At 37.1% G+C, this 18,968-nt stretch overlaps 1 protein-coding gene across 32 annotated transcripts in view; it reads left to right on the plus strand.

Moving 5' to 3' along the window:
* The first annotated feature begins 15,276 nt into the window (after positions 1–15,276).
* The window catches only part of FREM1 (FRAS1 related extracellular matrix 1), a 168,640-nt gene continuing 164,948 nt past the window's right edge, over positions 15,277–18,968 (plus strand). For 24 of the 32 annotated variants that reach the window (XR_012424683.1, XR_012424680.1, XR_012424684.1 and 21 more), the window contains exon 1: positions 15,277–15,549. The gene's annotated coding sequence lies outside the window, so the exon portion shown is untranslated. Of the gene's footprint in view, positions 15,796–17,129; positions 17,259–18,968 lie in introns of all 32 variants that reach the window. The other 8 variants (XM_045373263.3, XM_015437145.4, XM_065530496.2 and 5 more) reach the window with 3 other exon arrangements.

Consider the following 18,968-nt stretch of genomic DNA (forward strand, 5'->3'; position numbering starts at 1 on the left):
GGAAATTCTCCATCATTTTTCAGTGACAGCATTTGACAAAGGAGGAAATTAGATTATAGAAAAATGCTGAATTAGATATCTTTATCATTGACTGTTAAAACCCCAGGGAACAAGATAAAACTGCTCTGAAGACAGTGGGGGTTGGTAAATTTGCTGTAAGAAACACAGCTATGGTACACTGTGGGAGTCATAGGCTGAATGTGAGAGTGCAAGCACACTTGTCAGGACTCAGAAGTGCAAACAGCCCTACTGAATTATCAAAGAATGCACAAGGATGGTTGATGGCAACCAGACATATTGTTTGCTGTGTGTTATCAGAGGTTGCTGGAGATTGCTGGGGACTTTCATATCAAAATCACAACAATATGCCAAAGACACTGATGCCTTTCTGTTTAGCATTATCTATCCAATGCAAACCTATTTGCTTATGCCCTCCAGTGGCTCTCCAATGCCAACAGGGCAAAGACTAAGCTCCTTGGCAAGATATCAAAGGCTCTCCAAACTCTAGGTCTTGCTTGCCTATCTCACTCCATCTTCCTTTACCCTTGGCCTTCTGCTTTAAGCTTCAGTGAAACCCAACTTCTTGTGATTTTTCTACTTGTAGCAAACTACTCACACACCCATGCCTGTGGTCCTACAAAGACTGCTGGTTAAAATGACCCATCTGTTTTTCTATATCTGCTCCTTCCTATTCCTCCTTTTAGCATCAGCCCTGGCATTTATGTCCTCTGAGAATCCTTCTCTGAATGTTCCTCTTAGCCCATCCTTGATCCTCCCACGGTATCTTATAATGCATACTACTGCAGATGCAGGTATTATATGACCTTCTTTACATTGTCTTGTGGTTGAATTTTAGGTAAGTAGCGCAAATGTTAATACACTGGTTACTGCTACTATTGCTACGCATAATAAACTATTCTTTGTCTCAAGCTCACAAGTTTTGTGTCTTCTGCCAGCATTCAAGAAAGTGTGGCAAGCTAATTTGTTAGCTTGCAAGTAGGGTAAAATCCCAGGCTTTTAATAGTTCATTGTATACGTTATATTCATTGTTTTACTTCCAGCACCATCGTAGTGATCAGTATAAGCTTAGTGTTTAATAAATGTTAGATGAATTAATGAATTGACTTAATGCTGTAGAATAAAAGCAAAGAAAAGCAGCCCAAAGTGATCAGTCCACTTAGACCATGTCTTTTCAATGGCACCTGTGCTTCTGCTTAGCCATCTCCAGTGTGTCTTCAGTGGTTTTCCAGTGTGGCTTCCAGAGTTTATTTCCTAACTACATTTTTATTGATGCCAGCAAAGAGACCTCAGATACTTCTGTGACATTGTTTAGAGCATGAACCCAAATTGCACCATCATCAATGCCATTTCTTACATGCTTACCAGGGCAAGATGCAGTGATAAGTGTCATACAATTGAAGTTATATAGTTTTTATAATTCCTATGAATTATTGGGCTAAAAAATAGGTAACATTAAAAGCATAGTGTACTGAATGGGCTGTACAAAACAGAAGTATACAGTGCAGAAATTAGAGAAAGGCTTAACTAAATATTTGCAGCCTCTTGTGAACAAGGTTTAGTGTATATAATTTGTGTATGAAGTGCTGGTATGGCTTTCTGAAATTTAATATTCTTTTTTCACTCCCATTTCATACTGGAAAACTTAGTCATGAAGTTAAAAGGTGAAATAAAATATGTAAGGTCAACTGCTTCTAGCTAAAAAAGTAGAGAATGGATCTGTAGACTCCAGAAAAGCTGCCTTATAATTTTCTTTTACTTTCTGTTTAGAGCGTAGTCCACTTTATGAACAAAAAGTTTGAGAAGTATTTTTGATATAATTCCAGCGAAGACCTCCAAAAGATTCCTACACGTGGGGATGTGTCACCTATTTAAAAAAATATTTAATTAGGCCCAGTGCAGTGGCTCATGCCTGTAATCCCAGCACTTTGGGAGGCCAAGGCAGGCAGATCACAAGGTCAGGAGTTCAAGACCAGCCTGGCCAATATGGTGAAACCCCGTCTCTACTAAAAAATACAAAAATTAGCTGGGTGTGGCAGCACATGTCTGTAGTCCCAGCTATGCCGGAGGCTGAGGCAAACTGAGGCTTGAACATGGGAGGCGGAGGTTGGAGTGAGCTGAGATCACGCCGCTGAACTCCAGCCTGGGTGACAGAGTGAGACCCCGTCTTTGAGTTCTAGAAGTAATGAGAGATAATTTGAAACTCTGAACAAAGAAACTTTTAGAAAAAGGCATTTTTTGTCTTACTCCCACCCCCTACCTCAAGCATATTTGGTTGAGTGAGTTGATTGTAAGTAAGTTGGGAACCTATCATAACTGTACTTATAAGTAAAGACATGTTTTTAAAGAAACAATAATACAGTTCATTGCATAGCTGGTCATTCTTCAAATGACGCCAGATCCTAAGTGATTTCAGGCTTGTTTAGTATATTCATACTGTTGTGAAATAGATCTCCAGAACTTTTTCATCTTGCACAAACTGAAATTCCATATCCATTAAACAACAATACCCCTCTCTCCCTCCTCCCAGCCCCTGGTAACCACCATTCTACTTTCGGTTTCTATAAATTTGACTACTTTAGATACTTCATGTAAATGGAATCAAACAGTATTTGTCTTTTTGTGACTGACTTATTTCATTTAGCATAATATCCTCAAGGTTCTCCCATGTTGTAGCATATGCAAGACTTCCCTTTCTTCTAAAGGGTGAATAATAGTCCACTGCATGAATAAATCACATTTATTAATCCATTTGTCCATCTATGGATGTTTATGTTGCTTCCATGTCTTGGCTATTGTGACGAATATTCTGATGAACGTGGGTGTTAAAATATCACTTCAAGTCTGCTTTTAATTCTTTTGGCTATATGCCCAGAAGCGGGATGGCTGGATTATATGATAGTTCTATTTTTAATTTTTTGAAGACTTCCATACTATTTTCCACAGCAGTTTCACCGTTTTATAATCCCACTAATAATGCACGATGTTCCAATTTCTTCTTGTGGAATTCTTAAGACTGTCTTTTCTCCTTGAAACTCCCTGGGGATTGTGACCAGCAATGTCATTGATTTTCAGTCTGACTGAAGAATATGATTTTCCTTCTGATTGCAAAGTGTGTACTCCTTAAGGAAGTAGGAGAGAAGGGTCATCTCCATAAATGTTAAGTGGAGAAAAATGTCAATAGTTAGATGCTGGGTAAATACGGGAGGAAAAGAAAGGTGTTTCAGTACACAGCATTTATTCAAATCAATGCACGTGACTTGGTGGCTAGATTTAAGTTAAGGTCTTTTCAGTATGATGGACAAAGCAGATGTGTGAGCATGAATCCAATCATGAAAAGTCTTTATTAAAATACAAAGAGTCAACATATGTCACATAGGGGAGGCATATTACTAAGACTGTAAATTCTTAAGGCAAAACCTTCCTATAGCCCATGTGATAAATCTCTTTTCTGTTGCTAGTCTTATGAAGGGCATATTATAATGCTTTAGGGCACATTTATTTGTTGGACTTACCACAATTCGTAATTATTTAGTTTTGTGAGTATTTTTTAATATAGGAAATGAACACAGCATAAGGCCATAAGGCCAGGGGCGTGGGTTTTTTTGGTTCTTTTTTTTTTCCCTCATTGCATTTTCTTCAGTGATGAAGCTGGTGCCTGGGGCATTGTTGGAGGTTAATAGATACTTATGGAATGAAGGAATGGGGTATGGTAGAAAGAGTCTTATTTGCTGAGGGAGGAGATGTGAGTTCTATATTCAGAACCACTACTGAGTAGCTGTGATTTCTAAGGCAAGTGACTTAGTCTCTTGGCCTTGGTTTACCCATCTGTCTAATAAGGATTTCATATTTAAACAGTTTTGTTCCCCAGACAGTGTTACTTGGCATCTTGGAGATTCTAGGAGGTGCCCTGAACTGCAGAATGCAAAAATCCAAGAGCTGGGGACACTTGGTCCTCCACCCCTACTTTCCAGACAAGGAGATCTACTAATTTCTGTTTTATGTGTTAGGATACTATCAAAATGTTTATTTACAAAATGATTTCAATGCTTAAAAAAATATTCAAAACCCATAATTTAAATTGGAAAATCTCTAAGTCTCCTTTCAGCGGCTAACTGCCTGGGCTTTCCTTACCCCCAGAATCTTCACTTTATCCAGGGTTTTGATAAAGTGTCACCTCCTCAGAGAGACCCTACTTGACCAACAAATCTCTTGGTATAATTTGTTTTTATTACCTGGTATTATTCTCTTTTTTGTATGGCAGGTGTTAGTGTATAAATCTTATCTCCTCAACAACACTGCAGGTTCTTTGGGAATGAGGGCCACATAATGTATATCGCTTTCTCCATCCTGATCAGTATTTAACATAAGGCTAGAAATGTAATGGATATTAGTATTCAACCTGTTCACCCACAAATCTTTTAGAGAACTCCTCGTAATGGTTATCATACATTAGACACTTGACATTTACAAGTCTCTCAAGATACCATTTAATTTCTTCTTTAAAGTGGGGGAAAGAGTACTTTCTTCAAAGGTTTGTTTGGAAGATTAATGCAGATCATGTGTTAGATGAGAATAGCAAAGCCCTGGTGAGGTGTAGATTCTGGGCTGGGGGTAAGGTTCACTCACTGTCTGAGTGACTAGGGCTATGTCCCTCCCCTACTCAAAACCCTTTAATGGCTCCCTCTTGCCTCAAAGATTGAACTAGACATATGTCATGGTGCCTGACTGTCCTGACCAGCTTTCCTATCCCTCTTCCCTGCTATCGTTTGGAAAATCTTTCCCCACTCCATGTGATTCTGAGGTGTCCACATCCAAAGCCCCCATGCCTTCCCCAGTTCTGTTTTTTTTTTTTTTTTGGTTTTTTTGTTTGCTAAAACTAACATGGATGATCACTCTCTTCTTTTTAGTTCACAAGCCATGGGTATGCAGACCTATGTTGCTGCTTTTCTTCTTTCCCATGAAAAAGCCTGTATTGCAGTAGGAGCAAATAAGGTTAATATGCACAGTAAAGTGGAGACAGAGCTTGCTGATAGAGGGAGAAAGAACTGATGCTATCATTTAAGTCCCTAGATTCACTCAAGGTAGTAGGGTTGTTGTCAGGGTTAAATGAGTTAATAATGCATGTAAATAAAAATGTACATAAGAGTGTATATATTCAATAATTATTTGCTGTCCTTAATCATATCTCAGTATACAATATTTCTATGTATTCTTATCTTACTTCTCCAACTAGACTGTAAAGTTTTTGAGAGCAGGCACTAGGTCCTGCTCAGCACCTGGCTTATATTAAGGTTCAATAACCCTCGTTGAAGGGATCAGCATATTTCTGTGAGGCACAATCAGTGTGTGGCTTCAGCTTCAGCTTTCTAAACAAGTCTGTGATTTTGTTAATAGACTTGTGAAATTTACTCCTAATATGTGGAAAGCATCTTTGCCTGTGGTTTTATTTTGTTAATTTCATTGTGTTCTGACTGAGGCTAAGCTGCCATGATGTTTTTATGCGACAACTGATTTTATTTTTATTTTTCATCATGCAAAATGTCTTTTGAGAAAGCTGGAGTTAGGACATTTTTCTAGAGTCACATTTTTAAAAATTGAGAAGGTCAGTAAGCAAAGACTCCCAACTCCTTGAGTTATGCTTGGAAAAATAAAATTGCTCCTGGTGCTAAGCTTTGAAATTACCACATCACTGTCAAGCCCCACACAGATTGTTAAAATGGAAAACATCTGAAAATTAAATTCTTTATGTTGCCTTTGGTGCATCTTCCCCTTTTCTGTAAAACCTGAAGATAAAAAGGATTCCTGATGATTTTTTCATGTTTTTAATGCATGTGCAAAATTCTTATGTCTAGTTAATGCTAGCATTTGAAGCTGTGTTCAAGTTAATTATTAATGAAAAAAATGCATTGCCTGTTTGATTTTCAGTTGTGAAGGCAGAGTAGAATGGATGCTGTCAATTTATTCTGATTTCTTGTCTGAATTTAGTGGACAAATGTGGATATGATAATATATTAGTAGAATTTTTAGCCTGAAGTTTCCATGTCTACACACAATAGCCTTGAATATGGAGGATGGGAAATGTTTGTTCAAATAGATTCACTGAAGCACATGATTTGAGTATAAGCACTTGTAAAGTTAGAGGACCTGAATCCCTCATCCTTTCAGATCCAGCTGGACCATTAGCTCCAGAAATAAAACATAGTGCTGGGAGAAGGATTCCTTTGTTGTTAATAGCTACATGCTTGCATGGTGTGTGCATGTGTGTGTTTGGAAGCCTGTCCCTTCAGTGTCTCTCCAGGAGCATCTTCTTCCAAAGCCTTCATGCAGACGATTCCTTTAAAGCCTGCCTCTTGTCTGAAATAAAATAGCCTGCTAGCAGCCTGGGACCCCTGAGGTAATTGGTGAATTGAAATTGGTATGTATCTTTTTCATTTACGCTTTTATTTTTACCACAGATGTATAAATAAAGAATAAATGTGTTGTTTTTTGTTTTTAAAAATTACATATAATTCTGTCCATCCATTTTAAAAATAGTTTTATTGAGGCATAATTCATATACAAAAATTGCACACATTTAACATATACAATTTGATGAGTTTGAACATATGCATGTAATAGATAATCAAGGTAATAGATAAATCGACTACTTCCAAAAATGTCCTTGTGCCTCTTTGTTTTTTGCTTTGTTTCATTTTGTTTTGCTGTAAGAATACTTGACATGAGATCTATCTTAACACATTTCTAAATACTATGCACCCTTGTTACCTATAGGCACAATGTTGTACAGCAACTCTAGAACTTATTAATCTTGCATAACTGAAGCCTTGTACCCATTGAACAGTGCCTTGTTCCTCTTGCCTCCAAGTCCCTGGCAGCTAGCATTCTACTGTCAGTTTCTATGAGTTTAACTATTTTATATACCACACGTAAGTGGAATAATGCAATATTTGTCCTTCCATGGCTGGCTTATTTCACTTAGCATAATTTCCCCCAGATTCATTCATCTTGTCTCATATGGCAAGATTTTCTTCTTTTCAAAGGCCAAATAATATCCCATTGTGTATATACACCATATTTTCTTTACCCATTTATCTGTTAATAGACACTTAGGTTGTTTCCATATCTTGGCTGCTCTGAATAGTGCTGCAGTGAACACTGGAGTGCAGATAGATAGCTCTTCAAGATCCTGATTTCCATTCTTTTGAATATACATTCAAAAGCGGGATGCCTGAATCATATGATAGTTCTATTTTTAATTTTTTGAGGAACAGCCACATTTTTTTTTAATAGTGGCTACATCGTTTTACCTTCTCGGCAAGAGTGTACAAGGGTTCCAATTTCTCCACATCTTCATCAACATTTATGTTTTGCTTTTACTTTTTATAATTGCGATGGTTAATACTGAGTGTCAACTTGATTGGATTGAAGGATGCAAAGTATTGATCCTGACTGTGTCTGTGAGGGTGTTGCCAAAGGAGATTAACATTTGACTCTGTGGGCTGGGAAAGGCAGACACACCCTTAATGTGGGTGGGCACTATCTAATTAACTGTCAGAATGACCAGAATAAAAGCAGGTAGAAGAACATGGAAAGATCAGACTGACTTAGTCTCTCAGCCTATGTCTTTGTCCCATGCTGGATGCTTTCTGCGCTTGTACATCAGACTCCAAGTTCTTCAGCTTTGGGACTCTGACTGGCTTCCTTGTTCCTCAGCTTGCAGAGGACCTATTGTGGGACCTTGTGATCATATAAGTAATGCTCCTTAGTAACCCCTCCCCTTTTTATATACATCTATCCTATTAGTTCTGTCCCTCTAGAGAACCCTGACTAAAAAAATAATATCCATCTTAATAGTGTGAAATAATATCTCATTGTGGTTTTGATTTGCATTTCCCTGAAGATTAGTTACCTTGAGCATTTTTTTATATACCTTTTGGCCATTATTATGTCTTCTTTGAAGAAATGTCTGTTGAATGTTTTTGCCCATTTAAAAATGTCCATTGAATTTTTTTGCCCATTTTTAATTGAGTTGTAGGAGTTCCTTGTATATTTTGGATATTAATCTCTTATCAGAAATTTGATTTGCAAATATTTTCCCCCATTCTATGGATTACCTTTTAATCTGTTGAGTGTTTTGTTTACTGTGCAGAAGATATTTAGTCTGATGTAATTCTGCTTGTCTAATTTTAATTTTGTTACTTGTGGGATTTTTTCGTTTTGGAATTTTCCTCCTCAGTGATTCTTTTTCTAATGTTACTTATATTCATGGTGTTATATCCAATAAATCATTGCTAAGCCTAATGTCATAAAGCTTTTCCCCTATGTTTTCTTCTATAAGTTTTATAGTTTCATGTCTAACACTTAGTTTTTAATCTGTTTTGAGGTGATTTTTGTATATTGTGTAAGCTAAGGGACCAATTTCATTCTTCTGCATGTGAATATTCAGTTTTGCCAACACCATCGGTTGAAGAACTGTCTTTTTCCCATTGCGTATTTGTGTAACCCTTGTCAAAGATCAGTTGACTGTACATACCTGGGTTTATTTCTGGGCTCTTTATTGTATTCCATTGGTCTCTATGTCTGTTTTTATGTCAGTATCACACGGTTTTGATTAATACAGCTTTGTAGTATATTTTGAAATCAGGAAGTGTGGTGCCTCCAGTTTTCTTCTTTTTTTTTTAAGATTGTTTTGGTCATTTGGAATCTCTTGTGGTTTCATAATTTTATGATTTTTTTCTAGGTATAAAAAGAATTTACATAAACACAATAGATGCCATATGAGGGGACTTTTAAAAATTGTGGAAAAATTAAATTAAAAGATAAAAGATATAAACTTTCTCAACATAAACTCCATGAAGTTCAAGACACTTTTGTGAATGATAATACCGATAATACAGATAATGCTAATTAGTCTGTCCCTAAATAACTGGAAATACTGAGAGTTTAGCCATGTCAATGCAGTCTTTTTAACGTTATTAGCTGAAGAAAAATGGGCTCTTTTTAAAGGTTTTTTAAGGTTAGGGGAAAAAAGAAGTCAGAAGCAGCCAAATTTGGACTGTAAGGTGGATGTCTAATGATTTCCCATCAAAACCCTTGCAAAATGGCCATTGTTTAATGAAACGAATGAGCAGGAGCATTGTCCTCTGGCAAAGCTTTCCTGGGTGTTTTTCTGCTAAAGCTTTGGCTAACTTTCTTAAAACACTCTCATAGTAAGCAGATTTTATCGTTCTTTGGTCCTCCAGAAAGTCAACAAGCAAAATTCCTTGAACATCCAAAATAAGTTTGCCATGATCTTTGCTTTTGACTGGTCTGCTTTTGCTTTGACTAGACAACTTTCACTTTTTGGTAGCCATTGCTTTGATTGTTCTTTGTCTTCAGGGACATACTGGTAAAGCAGTGTTTTATCTTCTGTTGTATTTATTTAAAGAAATCCTTCAGGATCTTGATCCTACTTGTTTAAAATTTCCATTGAAAACTCTGTTCTTGTCTACAGCTGATCATGGCACAATTGTTTTGGCACCACTCAAATGGGAAGTTTGCTCAGCTTTAATTTTTTGGTCAGAACTGTACAAACTGAACCGACTGAGGTGTCTATGGTGTTGACCATTGTTTGTGCTATTAATCACTGATTCTCTTCAATTAAGGTATGAACCAAATGAATTTTTTCTCACACTTTGGTATGGATGGTCTGCCCCTGTGAGCTTCATCTTCAACATTGTCTCATCCCTTCTTAAAATGAGTTATCCATTGCAAACTGCTGATTTCTGTGGGGGCATTTTCCCCACAAACTTTTCGTAAAGCACCAATGATTTCACCATTCTTCCTTCATAAATTTGATCTTTGCTCTTATTTCAATTTTAGCAGAATTCATGTTGCTCTGATAGCAGTTCTTTTCATACTGAGGTCTTATACTTGTTAGTACCTCAAGCTAGATGTTCAGACATATTATAACAAGTTAGTACAAGTTTATTTTGGTGCAAAGAATTTTTGAAATCCGTGTAAAGTTTTTTAAAACACACACAGAAAGTTCATTTTTCATGAAATTTCTGAAGTCCTCTTTACTTAGTGATAAATATAATCAAGATGAAAGTCTTGTACACTGTACACTAAAAACTACAAATCATTGATAAAAATATTAAAGAAGGAACAAATAATTGGAAACACAGCCCATGTTCATAGATTGGAAGACTTAATATAGTTAAAATGTCCATACTACTCAAAGTGATCTACAGATTCAGCATAATCCTTATTAAAGCATGTCCCTATATTTTTGCAATTTCCTTTTTTTTGCAATTTTCTTTTTTCTTTCTTTCTTTTTTTTTTTGAGTCAGAGTCTTGCTCTGTCACCCAGGCTGGAGTGCAGTGGTGCGATCTTGGCTCACTGCAACCTCTACATCCCAGGTTCAAGTGATTCTCCTGCTTCAGCCTCCCAAGTAACTGGGATTACAGGTGCCCACCACCATGCACAATTAATTTTTTTTTTGTTTGTAGTTTTAGTAGAGATGGGGTTTCACCATGTTAGCCAGTCTGGTTTCAAACTCATGACCTCAAGTGATCCACCTGCCTCAGCCTCCCAAAGTGCTGGGATTTCAGGTGTGAGCCCCTGCACCTGGCTGCAATTTGCTTTCTTTACTCAACATCTTTTTGGCTTAGATTATGGTTATTTCAATATTTTTCAATTACAATGGCAAAGAATGTCAGGTATAAGATGTTTTGTACACATATGAGAATCTAAGTATAACTCTAAAAGTTAAAATGCCTAATTTAAGGTTTTATTAATATTTACTTTTACTGGAAATGGTCAAACTGCTTTCTAAGTGTTCGTAACTATTTAAAACTTCCAGTAGCAAGTAAGAGTTTTTTTCCCCCTCATCTTTTACCAGATTTAATTTATTTAATTTACCAGATTTAATTTATTGTAAGATTTAAAACTTTTTATTTATCTAAAAGAATCTCATTTTTAGTCTCTATTTGCATTGGCCTGATTATTTGTGTAATTTTGGATGCTTTCATGTATTTATTAGCCATTTGTGTGTCTTTTCCTTTAATAAAAGGAGAATATTAAGATTTTTTTCTTAATGATTTGTATAGGTTTCTGAAGGTTTCTTTAAATTTTAAACATAAAGCTTTTGTAATTTATTTTCATTGTGAGTACCTTCTACCAATTTCTGTTTTTTTTTAAAACTTTAATTTTTTGCTCTATGGGAAATTTAAATTGTAAGTTTTTCTTTAAAGCCTTTACTTACTGTATCATACTTAAGAAAATTTCCCTTGATATTAATATATTCCCTGATTTTTTTGTTCCAAAAGTTAAAGGCTTTGTTATTAAATTAAGATAGTCAAATCAACTGCAATTTGTTTTGATGTACAGTATGAGGTAAAGATCTAATGTTTTTTGGTATATGATATGAAGTAAAGATCTAATGCTATGTTTTCTATGTGGATAACTAATTGTCCTGTCAACATGTTATTGATTGTCTATTATTTTTTCACTGACTTCTATTCTGACCTTCGTCATACACCAGGTTGCTATATGTGAGTGACCTGCTTCCAGCTTTTCTAGACTGTTTCTTTGCCTTTCTTCTATCACTGTGAAAATTCCAGTTTCTTAATTATTAAAACTTTATATTATAAAATATTAATATTTAACAGGGAAGTTCATCCTTAAATGTATCTTCTTCAATTTGTCATGGCCATTCTTGTTTTTTACTCTTTTAGATAAATTTTAGTATCAGCTTGTCATTTTATATATATATATGAAATATATAAATACATATAATCTATATATTTAATACTATATAATATACATATATAACATATGTACATAATGTGTATATGTGTACACACACACACACACACATATATATATAAAATGCCTGATTGGCATTCCAACTGACACTGCATTGAAATTTTAATTTGGGGAGAAATGACATTTTTGCATTATTAAGTCTTCTCATCCAGTTAGATATATCTTCCCATTTATTTAGATTTTTTAATGCCCTTTATTAATTTTTTATTTTCTTCATGAAATTTTACCTACATTTAATTAATTTAAATGAATTATCAGGCTCATTAAAGTTTTGTTGCTATTATAAAAACTGTCTTTTAAAAAGTATTTTCAGTAATTAGTTGTTACTGGTATATATGAATGCCATTGATTTTTGTATATTGACCTTATGTCCAAAAAACTTGCTGAACTCTTTGAATAGTTCAAACAGTAAATTCTTTTGTATATTTGTACAGAGACACTTATCTTTGCAAATAATGAAAGGTTTAATTTTTCTTTTTAAATTTTTATGCCTCAATTTTTATCTTGACTTATTGTGTTGGTTAGGATCTCCTGTCTGATGTTGAATTGTGGAGATTGTAGTCAGATGTCTTTAATTGGATTTAGAAACTTCCCTTCTAGTCCTAGTTGGCTAATATTTTTCAGTTTTCAGTTTTTTAATGAGTGAGTATTGAATTTTACTGAATGTCTCTTTTCTGCACTTATTAAGATGGTCATGTCTTTTTTCCTTCTTTAATATATTAAACTGCTAGATGTTCTGATTTTGAACCATCCTTGCAATCCTGAAAAAAAAATTCTTCACTATTGGTCATATTGTCTTTTAAAAAGCAGAGCTGAATTTGATTTGTAAATAAGTTATTTAGGATTTATGTTAAAAGTCAAATTGACCTGTAGCCCTCTCATGTCAAGCAGAGCACGATGCTCTTCTGTCCTGCTCGGGGTGGTTTTATCTCCTGATATCCTCTAATCACAATGTCAGCTCCCAAGTCTGAGGTCCTACAAACCCTCTCATTGGGCTGTGTAATTGCTCTTTTCTGGTACACAGAGGTGTTTGTATTGCTTTTCTTTATTTGTTTTCATGTTTATCTATTTCAAGTGTGGTATGTATAACACCTTTCTATTCCTGGACTCATCCTCTTCTCTTGCCATAGTATTGCTTCCCATGGCCATCCAGTTTTAGAGACTCAGTGGAAAACTATCTTTACAGTGTAATAGATAACACCTCTTGTCTTGCTGCCATGATCAAAATTTAATAGGCACATTCCTATTTTTTTATATAAATTTTTGGTGAAGGTATTGGCTGTACTTTTCAGATAATGCTACATTCTGTAGCAATTCAACAAAAATCATTCATGTTTACAATCCAAAATGGTATGCCAATCTCCAACACACATTTGATATTTTTCATTATCACTCCAACTAAGGCTAGAAGTAAAATGATTTCTTTAAAAATGGATTTTGTGCCAGCACTAAGTTCAGCAGCACATGCTTTTAGGGGAAGAATTCTTTGTTGTTTCTTTGACTAGTTCTTTTTAAATGCCCTAGCTTGGCATTTCAACCTTTTCAAAGAGTATTTTATTGATTGAAGTTGATAATTGTATTATTTCCAGGCCCTTATTCATTTGTGGCAGATAGAAAGAATGACATTTGTATAAACAGGTACTTCAGATTTCAGGACATTTTTGCTAATCTAACTCTAACCGCCTATTTTAGAATATGTTCAGCACAGTTAGGCCAAGCTTCATGTATATAATTAACTTTGCAAAGTTTATGTTTCCTGTAGACTTTTTGAGATATGTTGCAATCTAAGCTTGTTATTTTTTGCTTAGCATGCTGAAGTTGTTTTTCCCATAGAAGTGATATAAAAACATTTATCTCTCTTTCTAGACTAATCCATAAACCTTATTTAGCCCAGATGTTAGAAGAAGCATGTCGATGCAACCACTTATACATAGTATACAATTCCTTTGTCAAATGGATTCCGAGTCTCAACTAACAGCTTCTAAAACCATCTTCATTTCTTTGCAGGTGAGATATTCACAACATGAGCAATTTTAAAAATCAGTTTGAAAATAAAATTGTCTGTTTTGCTGTGTTTCTTAACTGTCATTATTAAGGCTTTATTTCTTGCCTTTTCAAGATTAATATATGACTCACACATTGTCACTATATTTATTTAATAATAACTGTGTTTAGTAAATATCTGTTTACTTATAAAGAGTTTAGTGATTCTTAACTTTCCCCTACTTATTCTCAGAGCAAACGAAATGAATCAAGAGATTCTTGAAGATTTGAAATCTCTGATGACTTTGAGTAAGTGTATAAGCACCATTCATTGCTAAAGTAACCACAAAGCATGTTTTTAAAATAAATAATTTTTTTCTCCCTTCTTTTGCATTCTTTCTTCTTTACATTTTTCTCTTTTCTTTCTTCCTCCCTCATGTAATTTTCTTTATCATTTTACTCTCTCTTTTCCTTTTTCCTGTCTCTTTTCCTTATGGCTTCCAAAGAAAGGCATATGGTGTTGTGACCTTGTTAGGGGAAACCACTATCTAGGTTGAATTGGATTCACAGTGTTCTATATTTTTGGCAAAGGTTTAGGATAGCCAGACATGTCTTAATATAAACAGTTCCCCCAAAGTGAGTTAATACTTCAAATTCTCTCTTTATGGTTAATTTAAAAGTTAGGCCAGATGGTAGGCCATTATCTTTTTTTTTTTCCTGGTGGGAATAAAATACAGGGAAGCATTTTATTAAACAGTTGTTAAGGATCAAGACTTTCACAGACCACTGAATACTGACAAGTTAACTATGTGAATCTCTGTTGAGAGGACAGTTCTTGGCCTGTGATATATCTGAATTATTTGGATCATGAACTATATGCAAATGGATCAGATTAATGGGATCTTTATGAATTTTCAAAAAGAGTCAGACACACAAAAAGCCTTACAAACGGAAGAAGTAAGGTGGTATTTAAAAACTGCACCTTAGGATCTAGTTCCATCCCATCTTTTCTCTTAAATGCCATGACAAAAGTTAAAGGGGTCCTGTCCCTTCTGAATGCTGGGCTTCTCATCTAAATTTCAATAAAAACCTTGCAAGATGGGAATTTGGAAGAGTCTGTGTGAGTATGTAAATGGGTGGGTGTGGACACATGCGGCCTGCATGCGTGTGCCCCCGTGTGTGTGTGTGGAGCATGCGTGAGAATGCGTGCACATGTGTGGGGTGGGTCACTGTGTGTGCATGCATGTGAATGCATTTGCCTGTGTATGTGTCTGTGTGTGGTGACTGTGTGTCTACCGTGTGTGTATGTGTGCCTGTGTGTGTACCTCTGTGAGTGGTTGTGTCTGTATGTGACTGTGTGCATGCCCATTTGTGAATGTGTGTGTGCCTGTGTCTGAGTGTGTGTGCGCCTGTGTGCTGCAGGAGGGAGAGGCTGCTGCGGCTCGGCGAGTGGCAGAGCAGTTAGTACAAAACTAGTAGTGAGAAAGGAAGCTGGGAAGAGGCTGGGAAGAGGCAACCGACCTCATTAACAAAAGCTCAGTTTTGTCCCTGCGGACCCAACCAGCAGAAGGCACGGGCGGGCGAGCGGTGGCTGTCCGCCAGGGAGGTCGGGCTCCTTGTAAACAGTTGAAGGCATCTTTATCATGCCCTTCTCAGGGGGAGTCCTGAGGCTTGGCACTCGGGAAGTTTGCAAAGCTGCAGCAGCTACCTTGGAGAAGACCAGCAAAGAGAGCAGAGTATGTATGTGAACTTCAGTTCTGTATTTTTAGTGAGGTGGGTTAATGGATTTTTAGTAAAAAGAAATCTCAAACACAGCTGACTTGAAAGACTGGAATTTTAGCTCTCTTCCTTCCCGGGGTTCTTTTTCCTCCCCCTTCCTCTCAAAGCCCTTTAAACCAGATTGCTGGGTCAGTGACTCTTATCCTGCCCGCCAGTTTCAAGGGTTTCTAGCTTTTTTGGCTTGGAAAGGAAAACTACTACCTGTAAGTATCTGTTTTATGTGTTTTTTTTTCATCGTGACTGTGAATGTTCTGTTAGTAGAATGCCCCAGAGATTGTTTATGTGATATCATTAATGCCAAGTAACAATGCAAGGCGTCTGCAAGAGTAGGCTTGCAAAAGTTTAATTCTCCTGTTAACTCAGAAGGTGGCAACTTGCAGTGTTAGCAAACCAAATGCCAAAAACGGGATTCTTTTTATTACGTGACACAAATTTCTAACTCTCTTCTCAGTCCATCCGCTCTGGCACTTGCCAATGAAATAAGCATTTTTTAACTGTGTAATTTTTTCCTCTGAAATTAGAATGTTTCTTCTCAGCTAAATGAAATGTCAAAGGGAAAAGACACAAAAATGAACGAAACAGATAATATCCTCACAGTACAAACAGAGAAATTTGGATGAGATAATTTCGGATACCTTTGCTTTAGTTTAGTTATATTTGGAGACATATTTTCAAAAACATGATTTCTATTTCATTTTGGGGAAGAGAGATAGTGCTGGGGAGGCAAAGAAATGGCATTGTTCTGAAGTTTTGGACTGATTTTTAGGCTCTCTCAGTACTGAGATTTGGTCCAGAGACTTTGGTGCTTTCGTAAAGAGTTTCTTTTCATTTTATTTTGAAATCCAGGAAACAATTTCTGGCTTACGGAAATAGTTCATTGTTTTTAAGGTATTTAATTTTAATTTTTGATTTTTTTTTTGTTATTACTATTGTACCCAGTCTTGTTGCTTGGTGTGCATTACAAAGCTTAAAAAGAGCATTTCCGGGAGCCAGTTGGTGTTTATAGCCTGGGAATCTTGCTGGAGAGATTAACCTCTGTGGGGCTGCTTCACAGACCAGAGCTAGTGATTCAAATGCTCTTCAGGTTTCTGCTCTGGAAAACTGACACCCGCTGTTCCTGACTCTAGGTAAAGCTTGAAGAGCTGTGCCTCAGCCCCCTGCTTACACTTGATAAAGGTGCCTTCAGGCCGGGCGCGGTGGCTCAAGCCTGTAATCCCAGCACTTTGGGAGGCCGAGACGGGTGGATCACGAGGTCAGGAGATCGAGACCATCCTGGCTAACACGGTGAAACCCCGTCTCTACTAAAAAATACAAAAAACTAGCCGGGTGAGGTGGCGGGCGCTTGTAGTCCCAGCTACTCGGGAGGCTGAGGCAGGAGAATGACGTGAACCCGGGAGGCGGAGCTAGCAGTGAGCTGAGATCCGGCCACTGCACTCCAGCCTGGGCGGCAGAGCGAGACTCCGTCTCAAAAAAAAAAAAAAAAGATAAAGGTGCCTTCAGCGCAGCTCTAGGAAACTTTGCTATTTCTCTCCATCAGGCATTCTGAAAACCTACTATGTGTAAGAACCCCCATTTGCGTGGTGAAAGGCAGGTTCTCAGTCCCCAGGCCCAAAGGATTTTAAACCTGGAGTGGTGCCAGGAATCTTCCCAGGTGATTCTGAAGCAGGTGGGTCACACTTGGGTAAACACTGCTCTACATTGTCCTTGACATGAAATTTTTGTCATGTACTTGGTTAATATTAAACCTTATATCTAAATAAGAAACCTGAGTTTGAGCTATTGTTGAGCCTAACTTAATGTACAACATGGTTTTGCATGCTTGGCTGACAAACCAGGGCTTTTAAATCAGTTTTCCACCAACCTCATCTTTTTTTTTTTTTCTTGCTCCCCTTCTCATCTCTGCCTTTTCATTCCCACGAGGAAAAAAAGGAGTTGGGCGAAGGGACCGGACTAGCATGTTCCCTGCTTTCACATATTGGGCTGTATGACCTGATCTGCCCCCGCATGGCTAAGCAATGTTTGTTTTGGAAACTTTAAACCCAGGACTGTTCTTAATTCTTTCCCAGCCTCCTGGGGCTGCTGGGCTGCTGGAGTTGGGCTAGGCTGAGTTGGGGGAAACTGAGCTGGATTTCATGGAATGGTTCAGGAGCCTCGTTCCTAGAAAATGATTTTTGGATTGGAGCATCCCACAGGGATGAGAAGAAACAGAAAGTGATTCTTCCATGGTGCTAAAATATACGAAAGTCAGAGCTCAGCTTCCATCCCCATCCTTGCATTTTCTAGCATTTAATATTGATATTAAAAAGAAAACTGGACATGGCCATCAGACCCCCTTCCTTTCTTCTCTTTCCTCATTCCAACTATTTAGCTGCACCTGCTACATGCCAGGCTCAGTGCTAATTTCTAAGGATTTCAAAATGCCCACTGGGAATGGCATGCACAGGGTGCTTGTCTTCATAGTGTTTCAAATCTTAGCTGTTACTAACCAGCCTTGGAAGAGCCATCTAATCCCTCAAAGCTTCACTTCCTCATCAGTAAAATGAATTGAATTAAATGAGTTTCAGTGTCTTCCTAGCTCTGATATTCTGACATTCATAGATACGACTCAGTCTTCTAGACACAGATACGGGATATGAGAGCTTTTCAGCATTTACTTTGAGAATAGGCCTAATTTGGCTAATTGCTTTTCTTCAAAAATTTTCAGATATATTTCTTTCTCTCACGAAGAACCATGACCGCAGGCATATTGAGTTAGACAAATGTGACCTTTTCAGGGCATGTAGCCGTTCCTTACAATGGGATCCTGTAACTCCCTGGAAAGGCTGTTTCCCTGGGCCAGGTTACATACGAGGGCAGCCTCTTATCTTGTCTGAATCTGATGTCGCTACTCCTTTGGAGAGCTGGGTGGTCTGAAGAGGGCTTGACAGCTTCCACACATGCACAGCTTGCAACCTGACCCTTTCATTCAAGTGATTCAACAGCTTTTGTGCTACCAGGTGAGAGCCTTCAACAGACATCTTTGAGGGGCTGAGCGAAACAAAAAACAAAAGAAAACCCACTCCCTAATGAAATACTGTCTGTACTATATTTTGTCTGTAATGCAGCTTCTCTCACTGCAGTGACTGGGGTGCCATTTCAAAGGGCTCTAAAACTTGGCCATCAAGATAAGAAATTATAGCTATGATTTATGTGCTTTTCTGACAACATCGCCTCTAGCTGTCTGAAGATAATATGTTTGAGTGGAAAACTATTGACTGGAGGACAGGGATCTTGCTAAGTAAGAATATTTCTAAACAAATGTTCGTTGCCTCTCATGGGTAAGTTTTTACAGAAGTCAAAAATAGTTTTTGTTTTCTCCCTTAAACCTGCCTATTTA

The sequence above is a fragment of the Macaca fascicularis genome, chromosome 15 (genome assembly GCF_037993035.2).
Source record: "Macaca fascicularis isolate 582-1 chromosome 15, T2T-MFA8v1.1".
NCBI lineage: Eukaryota > Metazoa > Chordata > Mammalia > Primates > Cercopithecidae > Macaca > Macaca fascicularis.